Source organism: Salmo salar, chromosome 06, assembly GCF_965601325.2.
Source record: "Salmo salar chromosome 06, fSalSal1, whole genome shotgun sequence".
Lineage (NCBI taxonomy): Eukaryota > Metazoa > Chordata > Actinopteri > Salmoniformes > Salmonidae > Salmo > Salmo salar.
This window is the reverse complement of record NC_138296.1, coordinates 92,126,125-92,143,520: the sequence shown is the minus strand read 5'-3', so window position 1 is coordinate 92,143,520 and position 17,396 is coordinate 92,126,125. Positions and strand designations below refer to the sequence as shown.

The following is a 17,396-nucleotide window of genomic DNA, read 5'->3' as shown; positions in this document are numbered from 1 at the left end:
TAGTTTTTCCTCATCAATCTATACAAACTACCGCATAATGAAAAAATTAAAACAGGTTTTATAAAATTTGAACAATTTAAAAAACATATTCAGGAAATACCTTATTTACATAATTATTCAGACCCTTTGCTATGAGACTCGAAACTGAGCTCAGGTCCATCCTGTTTCCATTGATCATCCTTGAGATGTTTCTACAACTTGATTGGAATCCACCTGTGGTAAATTCAATTGATTGGGCATGATTTGGAAAGGCACACATCTCTCTAACCTGTTGGGGGTAGGGGGCAGTATTGACACGGCCGGATAAAAAACGTACCCGATTTAATCTGGTTACCACTCCTGCCCAGTAACTAGAATATGCATGTAATTATTGGCTTTGGATAGAAAACACCCTAAAGTTTCTAAAACTGTTTGAATGGTGTCTGTGAGTATAACAGAACTCATATGGCAGGCAAAAACCTGAGAAGATTCTGTACAGGAAGTGGCCTGTCTGACAAGTTGTTGTTCATTTTGGCTCTTTTTATTGAAGACTGAGGATCTTTGCTGTAACGTGACACTTCCTACGGCTCCCATAGGCTCTCAGAGCCCGGGAAAAAGCTGAATGATATCGAGGCAGCCCCAGGCTGAAACACATTTACGCTTTTGGCAAGTGGCCGATCAAAGGAAAATGGGCTTAGGCGCGTGCCCGAGTCGACCCCGTGCTTTATTTTCTTTCGTCTATTTACCTAAATGCAGATTCCCGGTTGGAATATTATCGCTTTTTTACGAGAAAAATGGCATAAAAATTGATTTTAAACAGCGGTTGACATGCTTCGAAGTACGGTAATGGAATATTTAGAATTTTTTTGTCACGAAATGCGCCATGCTCGTCACCCTTCTTTACCCTTTCGGATAGTGTCTTGAACGCATGAACAAAACGCCGCTGTTTGGATATAACTATGCATTATTTGGGACCAAACGAACATTTGTTATTGAAGTAGAAGTCCTGGGAGTGCATTCTGACGAAGAACACCAAAGGTAATAACATTTTTCTTATATTAAATCTGACTTTGGTGAGTGCTAAACTTGCTGGGTGTCTAAATAGCTAGCCCTGTGATGCCGGGCTATCTACTGAGAATATTGCAAAATGTGCTTTCACCGAAAAGCTATTTTAAAATCGGACATATCTAGTGCATAGAGGAGTTCTGTATCTATAATTCTTAAAATTATTGTTATGCTTTTTGTGAACGTTTATCGTGAGTAATTTAGTAAATTTTTAGTAAATTCACAGGAAGTTTGCGGGGGGTATGCTAGTTCTGAACGTCACATGCTAATGTAAAAAGCTGTTTTTTTATATAAATATGAACTTGATTGAACAAAACATGCATGTATTGTATAACATAATGTCCTAGGTGTGTCATCTGATGAAGATCATCAAAGGTTAGTGCTGCATTTAGCTGTCTTCTGGGTTTTTGTGACATTATATGCTAGCTTGAAAAATGGGTGTCTGATTATTTCTGGCTGGGTACTCTGCTGACATAATCTAATGTTTTGCTTTCGTAGTAAAGCCTTTTTGAAATCGGACAGTGTGGTTAGATTAACGAGAGTCTTGTCTTTAAAATGGTGTAAAATAGTCATATGTTTGAGAAATTGAAGTAATAGCATTTCTAAGGTATTTGAATAACGCTCCACAGGATTCCACTGGCTGTTACGTAGGTGGGACGATTTCGTCCCGCCGGCCCTAGAGAAGCTAAGGTCCCAAAATTGACAGTGCATGTCAGTGCAAAAACCAAGCCATGACTTCGAAGAGCTCCGTAGAGCTCCGAAACACAATTGTGTCGAGGCACAGATCTGAGGAAGGGTACCAAAACTTTTCTACAGCATTGAAGGTCCCGGAGAACAGAGTGACCTCCATCATTCTTACATGGAAGAAGTTTGGAACCACCAAGACTCTACCTAGAGCTGGCCACCTGGCCAAACTGAGCAATCGGGGGAGAAGGGCCCTGGTCAGGGAGGTGACCAAGAACCCAACAGTTACCCTAACAGAGCTCCAGAGTTCCTCTGTGGAGATGGGAGAACCTTTCAGAAGGACAACCATCTCTTCAGCACTCCACCAATCAGGCATTTATGGTAGAGTGGCCTGACAGAAGTCACTCCTCAGTAAAAGGCACATGACAGCCCGCTTGGAGTTTGCCAAAAGGCACCTAAAGGACTCTCAGTCCATGAGCAACAATATTCTCTGGTCTGGTGAAAGCAAGATTGAATTCTTTGGCCTGAATGCCAAGCACCACATCTGAAGGAAACCTGGCACCATCCCTAAGGTGGAGCATGGTGGTGGGAGATTCATGCTGTGGGGATGTTTTTCAGCGGCAGGGACTGAAAGACTAGTCAGGATCAAGGGATAGATGAATGGAGAAATGTACAGAGAGATGCTTGATGAAAACCTGCTCCAGAGCACTCAGGACCTCAGACTGGACAACAACCCTAAGCACACAGCCAAGACAACGCAGGAGTGGCTTCAGAAAAAGTCTCTGAATGTCCTTGAGTGGCCCAGCCAGAGCCTGTACTTGAACCCGATTGAAAATCTCTGGAGAGACCTGAAAATAGCTGTTAGCAATGCTCCCAATCCAACCTGACAGAGCTTGAAAGGATCTGCAGAGAAGAATGGGAGAAACTCCCCACATACAGGTGTGCCAAACGTGTAGTGTCATACCAAAGAAGATTTGAGGCTGTAATCGCTGCCAAAGGTGCTTCAACATAGTACTGAGTGAAGTGTCTGGATAGTTATAGAAATGTGATATTTCAGTTTGAATGATATTTCAGTCAGAATAATATCATGACTACTTGCATCGATCCAGTGGCCTTTTGTTTGGCAAACTCCATCTCATGTCTTCTACAGAAACACTGCTAACCCAAAAACAGTGCTAGGTGCCTGTACTACAGAAACACAGCTAACCAAACAACAGTGCTACGTGCCTGTAGTACAGAAACACTGCTAACCCAACAACAGTGCTAAGTTCCTGCACACATGAATTAAAGGACAACTACACAAAAAAATAAAAATCGTAGATATTTCCCAGACCGTAAAGGTGGTCTCCTGATTTTTCTGGACTTAAAACATCCAATGTTCTTTTCTGATTTTGAGGGCAAAAATATGAACATTTAAATGTACATTTAAATGTCTTTGAGATTGCCTGAAATGACAAGCTCAGTCCGATGATACTGTGACACAGCGCCGCAGACCATGACGGACCCTCCACCTCCAAATCGATCCCGCTCCAGAGTACAGGCCTGGGAGTAATGCTCATTCCTTCAACGATAAACGCGAATCCGACCATCACCCCTGTTGAGACAAAACCGCGACTCGTCAGTGAAGAGCACTTTTTGCCAGTCCAGTCTGGTCCAGCGATGATGGGTTTGTGCCCTGCTGAGTGTCTGCCTTACAACAGGACTACAAGCCCTCAGTCCAGCCTCTCTCAGCCTATTGCGGACAGTCTGAGCACTGATAGATGGCTTGTGTGTTCCTGGTGTAAATCGGGCAGTTGTTGCAATCCTGTACTTGTCCCGAAGCTGTGATGTTCCGATATACCGATCCTGTGCAGGTGTTGTTACACGTGGTCTGCCACTGCGAGGACGATCAGCTGTCCGTCCTGTAGCGCTCTTAGGCGTCTCAGTACGGACATTGCAATTTATTGCCCTGGCCACATCTTCAGTCCTCATGCCTCGTTGCAGCATGCGTAAGGCACGTTCACGCAGATGAGCAGGGACCCTGGTCATCTTTCTATTGGTGTTTTTCAGAGTCATTAGAAAGGCCTCTTTAGTGTCCTAAGTTTTCTTAATTAGTACAAAGAGCTTAATCAAATGCACCTTTAAAAAGTCAATGTTCCAGCCAGAGCAATCTCATTGGTGTAATGGATTGTGCACAAGACCACATTGAGAGTTGACATAAGGAATGTCTGATAAAGACAAGTTCAGTACTTATTACAGCTGAAAGTGATGAATGCATATACGATTGCATCCATGTCTGTGTGTCTGGCCAGACCAACATTGTAGCACAGGTAAAATGTGTCAAGTTGTTTTAATGTTTCTGATTAAGGCCAAGTACACACCGTCGCTTCCCTGGCACAGGTTAGTGACAGGCAATGGGAGGAGTTAACTGCATTCACATTCTTTAGGCACCTATGATAACAGGCAGATTACTGTAAGTCAAACACCCTACACAAAGGGACAGGTAAAGTAGGAACATATGAGGGAGCTCTGACAATTTACAGAATTTTAGCATTTGAACTACCAGAAACAAAGGTACACAAACCTGTTTACAAATCAATCCCAGAATAACAGCAAAGGACCTTGTGAAGATGCTGGAGGAAACCTGTACAAAAGTATCTATATAGTGCTCAGCATATGTGAGAACTCCTGCAAGACTGTTTGAAAAGCATTCTAGGTTAAGCTGTTTGAGAGAATGCCAAGAGTGTGCAAAGCTGTCATCAAGGCAAAGGGTGGCTCCTTTGAAGAATCTAAAATATATTTTGATTTGCTTAACACTTTTTTAGTTACTACATGATTCCATATGTGTTATTTCATGGTTTTGATGTCTTCACTATTATTCTACAATGTAGAAAATAGGAAAAATAAGGAAATACCCTTGAATGAGTAGGTGTGTACAAACTTTTGACTGTTACTGTATACTGAAAAAAATAAACGCAACATGCAACAATTTCCATAAATTTACTGAGTTACAGTTCAAATAAAGAAATCAGTCAATTGAAATAAAAAAATGAGGTTGTTATCTATGGATTTCACATGACTGGGTTGAGGCGCAGCCATGGGTGTGCCTGGGAGGGCATAGACCCACCCACTTGAGAGCCAGGCCCACACACTGGGGAGCCATGCCCAGCCAATCAGAATTAGTTTTCCCCCACAAAAGGGCAGACAGAAAGACTCTTTCATTTCATCAGCTGTCTGGATGTTTGGTCTCAGACGATCCCACAGGTGAAGAAGCCAGATGTGGACGTCCTGGGTTGGCGTGGTTACACACGGTTTGTTGTTTTGAGGCCGGTTGGCCTCAAAACTGCCAAATTCTCTAAATTGACGTTGGAGGCGGCTTATCATAATAAACGTTACATCAAATCCTCTGGAATATTTTATTTCAACTCATGAAACATGGGACCAACACTTAACATGTTGCATTTATATTTTTATTCAGAATAGTTTACTCATGTTTCCCTATGACAGTGTAGACGTGCCACAACCTGTCCAGTAGATGGCCAGGTGAAGGCCTGTTCAAAGCACTCAAACTGGATTCTGTGATATCTGGATCCGACTGAATATTATTTTCTGAAAAAACGGTTTAAAAACTCAGTTTGACCTGATCCTGGATAACAAACGATCACAGAATGCAGATCATTCAGAACCCCCCCCCCCCCCTAAAAACGACCCCAGGGGACATCTACCTCTGTTTTTGAGATTGACGCCATGATACCAAAAAAGCAGCATTGAGTCACCAGGCTTAAGAACATTGGCTCTAGATAAAAGTGCAATGTGTGAGCTTAATTAAGCACACCTTTTAAAGTATCTGCCAGCAGGCATCTGCAAGTGCAACCTCATTGTGGTCAGTCACAACTTGCAGACTTGTTTACGCTGCTGTGCGTTTTGTTGCCGATCTTACTTTGCTACCTGACGGTTTTTTACTTTTTACTTTTTCATTACCGTACATATATATTTTTTTGTACTTTTTCATTACCGTATATTTTTTACTTTTTCCCTCACTCAACTTTTTTCTTTCAACTTTTTCACCCCGGAGGTTTTATCTGGACATGGTTCGTCAGGACTTCAAACAGCCGAAGCTAAGTAACATTAACATGATGCCTTCTAATTGCAGTCGTTGTACTTATAATATACAGGAGAACGATCGCCTTACGGCAAGGATAGCTGTGCTGCAAGCCCAGCTTCAGACGCGATCGTTAGGCAAGGGTAATTTCAGTGTAGTAAAGGATGAAACAGCGTCTGTGCCACCAGTAAGTACAGATAGTAACGTTAGTATAAACCCCCTCGCACGGTCCCCGCAGCCTGACATCTTTCTCATGGCTTCTGGAGGGAAACGCTGTAGGAATGCTCAACCGGTGTCGCTTATTCAGCCGACAGAAACTTTCAACCGGTTCTCCCCATTAAGCGAGTCGGAGTCGGAGGCCGAGACTTCTCTGGTCTCTACTCCTCCCGTTGTGGGGTCTGAGACGCCGACGGCTCCCACCATTAGCTCTGACAAATTGAAAACCCTAGTCATTGGCGACTCCATTACCCGCAGTATTAGACTTAAAACTAATCATCCAGCGATCATACACTGTTTACCAGGGGGCAGGGCTACCGACGTTAAGGCTAATCTAAAGACGGTGCTGGCTAAAGCTAAAACTGGCGAGTGTAGAGAGTATAGAGATATTGTTATCCACGTCGGCACCAACGATGTTAGGATGAAACAGTCAGAGGTCACCAAGCGCAACATAGCTTCAGCGTGTAAATCAGCTGGAAAGATGTGTCGGCATCGATTAATTGTCTCTGGCCCCCTCCCAGTTAGGGGGAGTGATGAGCTCTACAGCAGAGTCTCACAACTCAATCGCTGGTTGAAAACTGTTTTCTGCCCCTCCCAAAAGATAGAATTTGTAGATAATTGGCCCTCTTTCTGGGACTCACCCACAAACAGGACCAAGCCTGGCCTGTTGAGGAGTGACGGACTCCATCGTAGCTGGAGGGGTGCTCTCATCTTATCTACGAACATAGACAGGGCTCTAACTCCTCTAGCTCCACAATGAAATAGGGTGCAGGCCAGGCAGCAGGCTGTTAGCCAGCCTGCCAGCTTAGTGGAGTCTGCCACTAGCACAGTCAGCGTAGTCAGCTCAGCTTTCCCCATTGAGACCGTGTCTGTGCCTCGATCTAGGTTGGGCAAAATTAAAAATGGCGGTGTTCGCTTTAGCAATCTCACTAGTATAAAGACCTCCTCCATTCCTGCCATTATTGAAAGAGATTGTGATACCTCACATCTCAAAATTGGGTTACTTAATGTTAGATCCCTCACTTCCAAGGCAGTTATAGTCAATGATCTAATTACTGATAATAATCTTGATGTGATTGGCCTGACTGAAACATGGCTTAAGCCTGATGAATTTACTGTGTTAAATGAGGCCTCAACCCCTGGTTACACTAGTGACCATACCCCCCGTGCATCCGGCAAAGGCGGAGGTGTTGCTAACATTTACGATAGCAAATTTCAATTTACAAAAAAAAAAACAATGACGTTTTCGTCTTTTGAGCTTCTAGTCATGAAATCTATGCAGCCTACTCACTCACTTTTTATAGCTACTGTTTACAGGCCTCCTGGGCCATATGCAGTGTTCCTCACTGAGTTCCCTGAATTCCTATCGGATCTTGTAGTCATAGCAGATAATATTCTAATTTTTGGTGACTTTAACATTCACATGGAAAAGTCCACAGACCCACTCTAAAAGGCTTTCGGAGCCATCATCGACTCAGTGGGTTTTGTCCAACATGTCTCTGGACCTACTCACTGCCATAGTCATACTCTGGACCTAGTTTTGTCCCATGGAATAAATGTTGTGGATCTAAATGTTTTTCCTCATAATCCTGGACTATCGGACCACCATTTTATTACGTTTGCAATTGCAACAAATAATCTGCTCAGACCCCAACCAAGGAGCATTAAAAGTCGTGCTATAAATTCTCAGACAACCCAAAGATTCCTTGATGCCCTTCCAGACTGCCTCTGCCTACCCAAGGACGTCAGAGGACAAAAATCAGTTAACCACCTAACCTAGGAACTCAATTTAACCTTGCGCAATAGCCTAGATGCAGTTGCACCCCTAAAAACTAAAAACATCTGTCATAAGAAACTAGCTCCCTGGTATACAGAAAATACACGAGCTCTGAAGCAAGCTTCCAGAAAATTGGAACGGAAATGGCGCCACACCAAACTGGAAGTCTTCCGACTAGCTTGGAAAGACAGTACCGTGCAGTATCGAAGAGCCCTCACTGCTGCTCGATCATCCTATTTTTCCAACTTAATTGAGGAAAATAAGAACAATCCGAAATTTCTTTTTGATACTGTCGCAAAGCTAACTAAAAAGCAGCCTTCGCAAATGGAGGATGGCTTTCACTTCAGCAGCAATAAATTTATGAACTTCTTTGAGGAAAAGATCATGATCATTAGAAAGCAAATTACAGACTCCTCTTTAAATCTGGGTATTCCTCCAAAGCTCCATTGTCCTGAGTCTACACAACTCTGCCAGGACCTAGGATCAAGGGAGATACTAAAGTGTTTTAGTACTATATCTCTTGACGCAATGATGAAAATAATCATGGCCTCCAAACCCTCAAGCTGCATACTGGACCCTATTCCAACTAAACTACTGAAAGAGCTGCTTCCTGTGCTTGGCCCTCCTATGTTGAACATAATAAACAGCTCTCTATCCACCGGATGTGTACCAAGCTCACTAAAAGTGGCAGTAATAAAGCCTCTCTTGAAAAAGCCGAATCTTGATCCAGAAATTATAAAAAACTATCGGCCTATATCGAGTCTTCCATTCCTCTCAAAAATTTTTGAAAAAGCTGTTGCACAGCAACTCACTGCCTTCCTGAAGACAAACAATGTATACGAAACGCTTCAGTCTGGTTTTAGACCCCATCATAGCACTGAGACTGCACTTGTGAAGGTGGTAAATGACCTTTTAATGACGTCAGACCGAGGCTCTGCATCTGTCCTCGTGCTCCTAGATCTTAGTGCCGCTTTTGATACCATCGATCACCACATTCTTTTGGAGAGATTGGAAACCCAAATTGGTCTACATGGACAAGTTCTGGCCTGGTTTAGATCTTATCTGTCGGAAAGATATCAGTTTGTCTCTGTGAATGGTTTGTCCTCTGACAAATCAATTGTACATTTCGGTGTTCCTCAAGGTTCCGTTTTAGGACCACTATTGTTTTCACTATATATTTTACCTCTTGGGGATGTCATTCGAAAACATAATGTTAAATTTCACTGCTATGCGGACGACACACAGCTGTACATTTCAATGAAACATGGTGAAGCCCCAAAATTGGCCTCGCTAGAAGTCTGTGTTTCAGACATAAAGAAGTGGATGGCTGCAAACTTTCTACTTTTAAACTCGGACAAAACAGAGATGCTTGTTCTAGGTCCCAAGAAACAAAGAGATCTTCTGTTGAATCTGACAATTAACCTCTCTAGGCTAGGCGGGACGAATTCGTCCCACCTACGTAACAGCCACGGCTATCCTGTGGCGCGATTTTCAAAACCTTAAAAATCCTATTACTTCAATTTCTCAAACATATGACTATTTTACAGCCATTTAAAGATAAGACTCTCGTTAATCTAACCACACTGTCCGATTTCAAAAAGGCTTTACAACGAAAGCAAAACATTAGATTATGTCAGCAGAGTACCAAGCCAGAAATAATCAGACACCCATTTTTCAAGCCAGCATATAATGTCACCAAAACCCAGAAGACAGCTAAATGCAGCACTCACCTTTGATGATCTTCATCAGATGACAACCCTAGGACATTATGTTATACAATACATGCATGTTTTGTTCAATCAAGTTCATATTTATATCAAAAACCAGCTTTTTACATTAGCATGTGACGTTCAGAACTAGCATACCCCCCGCAAACTTCCGGGGAATTCGCTAACATTTTACTAAATTACTCACGATAAACAATTATTTTAAGAATTATAGATACAGACCTCCTCTATGCACTCGATATGTCCGATTTTAAAATAGCTTTTTGGTGAAAGCACATTTTGCAATATTCTAAGTACATAGCCCAGGCATCACGGGCTCGCTATTTAGACACCCGGCAAGTTTAGCACTCACCATAATCATATTTACTATTATAAAAATTTCATTACCTTTTGTTGTCTTCGTCAGAATACACACCCAGGACAGCTACTTCAATAACAAATGTTGGTTTGGTCCAAAATAATCCATCGTTATATCCGAATAGCGGCGTTTTGTTCATGCGTTCCAGACACTATCCGAAATAGTAAAGAAGTGTCACGCGCTTGGCGCAATTCGTGACAATAAAATTCTAAGTATTCCATTACCGTACTTCGAAGCATGTCAATCGCTGTTTAAAATCAATTTTTACGACATTTTTCTCGTAGAAAAGCGATAATATTCCGACAGGGAATCTCCTTTTCGGCAAACAGAGGAAAAAATCCCAAAGGCGGGGGCGGTCGGGGTCACGCGCATAAGCTAGTGTCTCTTGATGGGCCACTTGAGAAAGGCGATAATGTGTTTCAGCCTGGGGCTGGAATGACGACATTCTGTTTTTTCCCGGGCTCTGAGCGCCTATGGACGACGTGGGAAGTGTCACGTTAGAGCAGAGATACTTAGTAAATGATAGAGATGGAAAAGAAGTTCAACAAATGGTCAGACAGGCCACTTCCTGTAAAGGAATCTCTCAGGTTTTGACCTGCCATTTGAGTTCTGTTATACTCACAGACACCATTCAAACAGTTTTAGAAAATTTAGGGTGTTTTCTATCCATATGTAATAAGTATATGCATATTCTAGTTACTGAGTAGGAGTGGTAACCAGATTAAATCGGGTATGTCTTTTATCCAGCCGTGTCAATGCTGCCCCCTAGCCCTAACAGGTTAATCTGGATGGTTGTACAGTCGTCTCAAATAAAACTGTGAAGGACCTCGGCGTTACTCTGGACCCTGATCTCTCTTTTGAAGAACATATCAAGACTGTTTCAAGGACAGCTTTTTTCCATCTACGTAACATTGCAAAAATCAGAAATTTTCTGTCCAAAAATGACGCAGAAAATTTAATCCATGCTTTTGTTACTTCTAGGCTGGACTACTGCAATGCTCTACTTTCCGGCTACCCGGATAAAGCACGAAATAAACTTCAGTTAGTGCTAAATACGGCTGCTAGAATCCTGACTAGAACCAAAACATTTGATCATATTACTCCAGTGCTAGCCTCCCTACACTGGCTTCCTGTTAAGGCAAGGGCTGATTTCAAGGTTTTACTGCTAACCTACAAAGCATTACATGGGCTTGCTCCTACCTATCTTTCCGATTTGGTCCTGCCGTACATACCTACACGTACGCTACGGTCACAACACGCAGGCCTCCTAATTGTCCCTAGAATTTCTAAGCAAACGGCTGGAGGTAGGGCTTTCTCCTATAGAGCTCCATTTTTATGGAATGGTCTGCCTACCAATGTGAGAGATGCAGACTCAGTCTCAACCTTTAAGTCTTTACTGAAGACTTATCTCTTCAGTAGGTCCTATGATTAAGTATAGTCTGGCCCAGGAGTGTGAAGGTGAACGGAAAGGCTGGAGCAACGAACCGCCCTTGCTGTCTCTGCCTTGCCGGTTCCCCTCTTTCCACTGGGATTCTCTGCCTCTAACCCTTTTACAGGGGCTGAGTCACTGGCCTACTGGTGTTCTTCCATGCCGTCCATGGGAGGGGTGCGTCACTTGAGTAGGTTGAGTCACTGACGTGGTCTTCCTGTCTGGGTTGGCGCCCCCCCCTTGGGTTGTGCCATGGCGGAGATCGTTGTGGGCTATACTCGGCCTTGTCTTAGGACGGTAAGTTGGTGGTTGGAGACATCCCTCTAGTGGTGTGGGAGCTGTGCTTTGGCAAAGTGGGTGGGGTTATATCCTGTTTGGCCCTGTCCGGGGGTATCATCAGATGGGGCCACAGTGTCTTCTGATCCCTCCTGTCTCAGCCTCCAGTATTTATGCTGCATTAGTTTATGTGTCGGGGGGCTAGGGTCAGTCTGTTACATCTGGAGTATTTCTCTTGTCTTATCCGGTGTCCTGTGTGTATTTAAATATGCTCTCTCTAATTCTCTCTTTCTTTCTGTCTTTCTCTCGGAGGACCTGAGCCCTAGGACCATGCCTCAGGACTACCTGGTATGATGACTCCTTGCTGTCCCCAGTCCACCTGGCCGTGCTGCTGCTCCAGTTTCAACTGTTCTGCCTGCGGCTATGGAACCCTGACCTGTTCACCGGACGTGCTTGTTGCACCCTCGACAACTACTATGATTATTATTATTTGACCATGCTGGTCATTTATGAACATTTTAACATTTTAACATCTTGACCATGTTCTGTTATAATATCCACCCTGCACAGCCAGAAGAGGACTGGCCACCCCTCATAGCCTGGTTCCTCTCTAGGTTTCTTCCTAGGTTTTTGGCCTTTCTAGGGAGTTTTTCCTAGGGAGTTTTTCCTAGCCACCGTGCTTCTTTCACATGCTTTGCTTGCTGTTTGGGGTTTTAGGCTGGGTTTCTGTACAGCACTTTGAGAATATCAGTTGATGTACGAAGGGCTATATAAAAATACATTTGAAATTTGAGATAGAAATGGATTGTGCAGCAGACCACATTGAGAGTTCTGTCTGAATATTCCAGCTTGTCTTTCATACAATCCATATGTTAACGAGTTCACTTACTCTGCCCAAAGTTGATTAATATATATACGATTGCATCCATGTTCCCTGGGAGAGGTTACAGTTACAGGCAATGGGACTATCAGGTAAACTGCATTCATATTCTTTAGGCACCTATGGTAACTTGTTAGGGCTAGGGTCCTTTTTTCAGAATTTCCACCTGACTGACGTGCCCAAGTAAACTGCCTGGCACTCAGGCCCAGAAGCCAGGACATGCATATAATTGGTATTATTGGATAGAAAACACTGACGTTAGTCTCATACATTTTAACATTGACAAACAATTGATATGGTAGCTGAAAATCCAATGAAAAAAGAACCAGAAATTACTCTTTGAGATCCCATGATCTTTCAATGGAAAGCTATGGGTCCAATGCAATTCCAGCTCCCAGATTGCAATTCCTATGGCTTCAACTAGATATGTCTTTGTTCAAGGTTTTTCTATTGAACATACTGTCATTATAAAATACAGTTTTACATTATAAGTACCTGAGGATTAAATAGAAGTGTTGAACTTATTTTAAAAGTTAAGCAGTAGCTTCTTGGATTCCTTTGTCTGCATGTTGATTACTGAAATCGATGGCACCAACAAGACTTAAAACAACCATGCTTGTTGTAGCAACATGTAGACCGCCATTCTCAAACAATAGCATGATATGCTGTCGCTGTAAAGCAGTTAGATTAACAAAAATTAAAGCTTTAAAATATAATGTTCAATATTAGATTTGCACACCCGCCTGTCACCGGATGTTGTCGACAGGTGTCACGCTAACGGGACTCCTAGTATGGTAACCAATGTAACGGGCAGATTAATGTAAGTGGAACACCCTACACAAATACCGTTAGGAATTAACATGAGGGAGCTTTGACAATTTACAGAACTTTAGCATTTGAACTACCAGAAAAGGTAAACAAATCTGTTTACACAAGTGTTGTGAACCACATTCCCTTTTACTCCAGACCAAGTCTGTCCCCGATCAGCAAGCACATGGTGGGCAGAAGAGACCCCTCCATTTTAAAGACAAGGCATTTTGAGAATCAAATTGTTTATTGATCAAACCATGCAAGAGTAGCAGGAACACAAGGCCAAATCAAAAGCATGACCGTAGAACCAAAGTGTCAGCAATGTCACCAAATCAGATGTCAATTTTAGTTGTATGGTTATAAAAACTTATACCAATGTAGCATCCACCCCTGTAAACATTTTTGCATGATGATGCGCAAGATCCTCATTTCAAAGTGCATTAGGTTGCACATTTCCTCACCTCAGTTACCTTTGCCCTTTTCTTCAAATGGAGGCACAGTAACAGGGGAAAGACGATTAAGGAGTTGGGCAAACCAAATTATGATCTCCCTATCTAGCTTGTTGAGGGGTCGGGCCGTCTGTTCAAGGCTTGTCGCTTCTGCTGAGGCGCGGGGGCCGGTCGCTTCTGCTGAGGCGCGGGGGCCGGTCGCTTCTGCTGAGGCGCGGGGGCCGGTCGCTTCTGCTGAGGCGCGGGGGCCGGTCGCTTCTGCTGAGGCGCGGGGGCCGGTCGCTTCTGCTGAGGCATTGCGACACAACGTCACACTTGCTGGGGTATTTTTACCAGTAGCTTTTGCTGAGGCGCGGGGGGCCGGTCGCTTTTGCTGAGGCGCGGGGGCCGGTCGCTTCTGCTGAGGCGCGGGGGCCGGTCGCTTCTGCTGAGGCGCGGGGGGCCGGTCGCTTCTGCTGAGGCATTGCGACACAACGTCACACTAGCTGGGGTATTGCGGCCATTAGCTTTAGCATTTGGACCAGACACCACACTTGCTTGGGATCCAGTTGATTCTGGTTCAGTGTAGGCAGGATGCCCATAAGCATTATCTAGGAAACAAAGAACAACATTATGTAAAAGGCTAGCCTTATACTATTGGAACTAGACTGATTTGAGCTGAATTAGTGGAAACCAAACGCACCTTGAAGGGTAAAACACATTATCCCTCCAATTAGCAGGCAACAAATCCAAGAAACACTACAAAACATTCAGACAGTTAAACACAAATAACCAGTGAAAACTTTAAGACAAGGTAAACCAATCAGATGAATATAATGAAACACTAACCTCAAAGAGAGTCCAAAAGTCACAGCCATTTCAGTGATCAAAACCACAACAATATGCAGTATTAATAGAAGACAGACACCCTACCACAGTATCCCTGTTACTATATCTTACAGCTGTTTTTGGTTGATCCTTATAAAGGAATCCCAGACCCTTCTAACCAGCTGTACAGCTGTCAGCCAATGAACTTCATTGCAATTGGTTAAATTTCCCAATTGCGATTAGGTGCTCTTGATTTCATTCAGCTGGTGTGCTGGAGGGTGGAGTTTGCACATCATGGACCAATCCAATGGTTTTAAAGAGTGACCTCACCCATTCCCACCCATTCCGGATTGAGCCAATTGTTTTTCAACAGAAGCCATCCGTTGACATATGGTGAACAACAGAGATGATTGTACTACAAAAAAACACACCAAATTCAGTTCAACATTTTAATTGAAAACAGACAATTGATGAATGCATATTCAATTTCATACATGTTCAAGCATCTGTTGCAGCCCAATACTTATTTATTCCCCAGTAATTTGTCTTTTCACCAATCAGATCAGCTGTTATGCCAGTAATGCGGGGCAGAAGGTCAGAAATGGGCTGCATGTTTAAACACAGCCTGTGTGGCTGGGACCAAACAGACTATGAGGGAGTTTGTGGTTGAGGCCAGACAGACTTCGGCCGCTTTCCAAAGCTTAGAAGTTGCTGACGTCTGACAGATCTACATCACCTTGATAGGTCTTTTAAGTATCAGCTAACCACATCATATGTCAGTGGATGACACAGTTGATGATGTGGCACGCATCCATTGGTTGTTGCGTCGCCTCACCTTTGCTGCAGAATGTTGCCTATGGCTGTGTTACACAGGCCGTCCAATTCTAATCTTTTTTCCACGTATTGGCCTTTTGACCAATCGCATCAGATCTTTTCACAACAGATCTTTTTTAGAGCTGATGGGTCAAAAGACGAATTAGTGAAAAAAATAATATTTTGTAAATGCAGCCTATGAGGGAGTTCAATTAACCTGAGCGGCGGTGCACCAGTCATTCGGAAGGTGATGTGAAATGACAAAAGAAGTGAGGGAGGAGCGCCCTTCTCAAATCGTACAGTCAGTGGTGTAATGGAGGCTATACTAAAGTATACCACTTTGTTTTCAGTGGACATTTCGTGTACTCAATTCTTAATCCCAACTGATATGTATCAAAGTAGTAAAGTGGTGGTATATGCTGTATCAGTTCATAAGGCTGATGGAACATATCAGAATGTTCAGCTTAAAAGTTGAAAAACTATTATTTCAAATGGTGTATAATACTTGTATGTGTGAGAAATTTGAATTATGAGAGTTTTGTTGTTTTGAATTTGGCACTCTGCTATTTCACTGGCTGTTGGCGAGTTGGGACGCTACCGTTCCACATACCCTAGAGAAGTTTTAACTGACCTCCAGACGAGCTTCAATGCCATACAACTCTCCAACTGCTCTGAAATGCAAGTAAAACTAAATGCATGCTCTTCAACCGATCGCTGCTTGCACCTGCCCGCCCGTCCAGCATCACTACTCTGGACGGATCTGACTTAGAATATGTGGACAACTACAATTACCTAGGTGTCTGGTTAGACTGTAAACTCTCCTTCCAGACTCACATTAAGCATCTCCAATCCAAAATTAAATCTACAATCGGCTTCCTATTTCGCAACAAAGCATCCTTCTCTTATGCTGCCAAACATACCCTCGTAAAACTGACCATCCTACCGATCCTCGACTTCGGCCATGTAATTTACAAAATAGCCTCCAACACTCTACTCAACAAATTGGATGCAGTCTATCACAGTGCCATCCGTTTTGTCACCAAAGCCCCATATACTACCCACCACTGCGACCTGTACGCTCTCGTTGGCTGGCCCTCGCTTCATACTCATCGCAAAACCCACTGGCTCCAGGTCATCTACAAGTCTCTGCTAGGTAAAGCCCCGCCTTGTCTCAGCTCACTGGTCACCATAGCAGCACCCACCCATAGCACACGCTCCAGCTGGTATATCTCACTGGTCACCCCCAAAGCCAATTCTTCCTTTGGCCGCATTTCCTTCCAGTTCTCTGCTGCCAATGACTGGAACGAACTGCAAAAAATCACTGAAGCTGATTTCCTTGATACCATTCTTAATAACATCACAAAATAATAAAACATGTGACATGATTATTCTTTAGATCCCCACTGACCATTCCAAACATTCAGATGTTATAAATATAGCTCCAGTGCTTACTATTCGGGCGTTAAAGTTTTGGTGGGAAAAGGTCTTCTGTAGACAAAGGAACATTCCTTTACCAATACTTTAGAACAAGAGAGAGATTCGGCTGGGCCGGTGTTTTATTCGGCACCGCACTCCCCCTCTTCTCTTATGTGGGTGAGAGAGGTCTGGTCATCGTCAGCCATTTGCCAAGCTGATCTGAGGCCTTGGATCCTCAGCCAGGAGAGTTGTGTCACCTTAAAGCTATATACACCAGCAATCAATTGTTTTCCTGATTCGATACATTGTTTAATAATAGTAAAGACATCAAAAATATGAAATGACACATATGGAATCATGTAGTAACCAAAAAGGTGTAAAACAAATCTAAATAGATTTTAGAATTGAGATTCTTCAAATTGCCAAAGGCGGCAAAGGGTGGCTATCTCTCAACCAGCTTCATGAGGTAGTCACCTGGAATGTATTTCAATGAGCATGTGTGCCTTGTTAAAAGTTAATTTGTGGAATTTATTTCCTTGTTAATAAGTTTGAGCCAATCATTTGTGTTGTGACAAGGTAGCGGTGGCATTCAGAAGAGTGCCCTATTTGGTAAAATACCAAGTCCAGCT

At 43.2% G+C, this 17,396-nt stretch overlaps 1 long non-coding RNA gene across 1 annotated transcript; it reads right to left on the bottom strand.

Annotated features, from left to right (window-relative positions):
* Positions 1-13,507: 13,507 nt before the first annotated feature.
* LOC123743505 (uncharacterized) lies at positions 13,508-14,667 on the bottom strand. Its single transcript, XR_014392518.1, has 3 exons — positions 14,560-14,667; positions 14,414-14,469; positions 13,508-14,321 (listed from the first exon to the last, which is right to left on the bottom strand). It is a non-coding gene; the product is annotated as an uncharacterized LOC123743505 (long non-coding RNA).
* Positions 14,668-17,396: the final 2,729 nt, after the last annotated feature.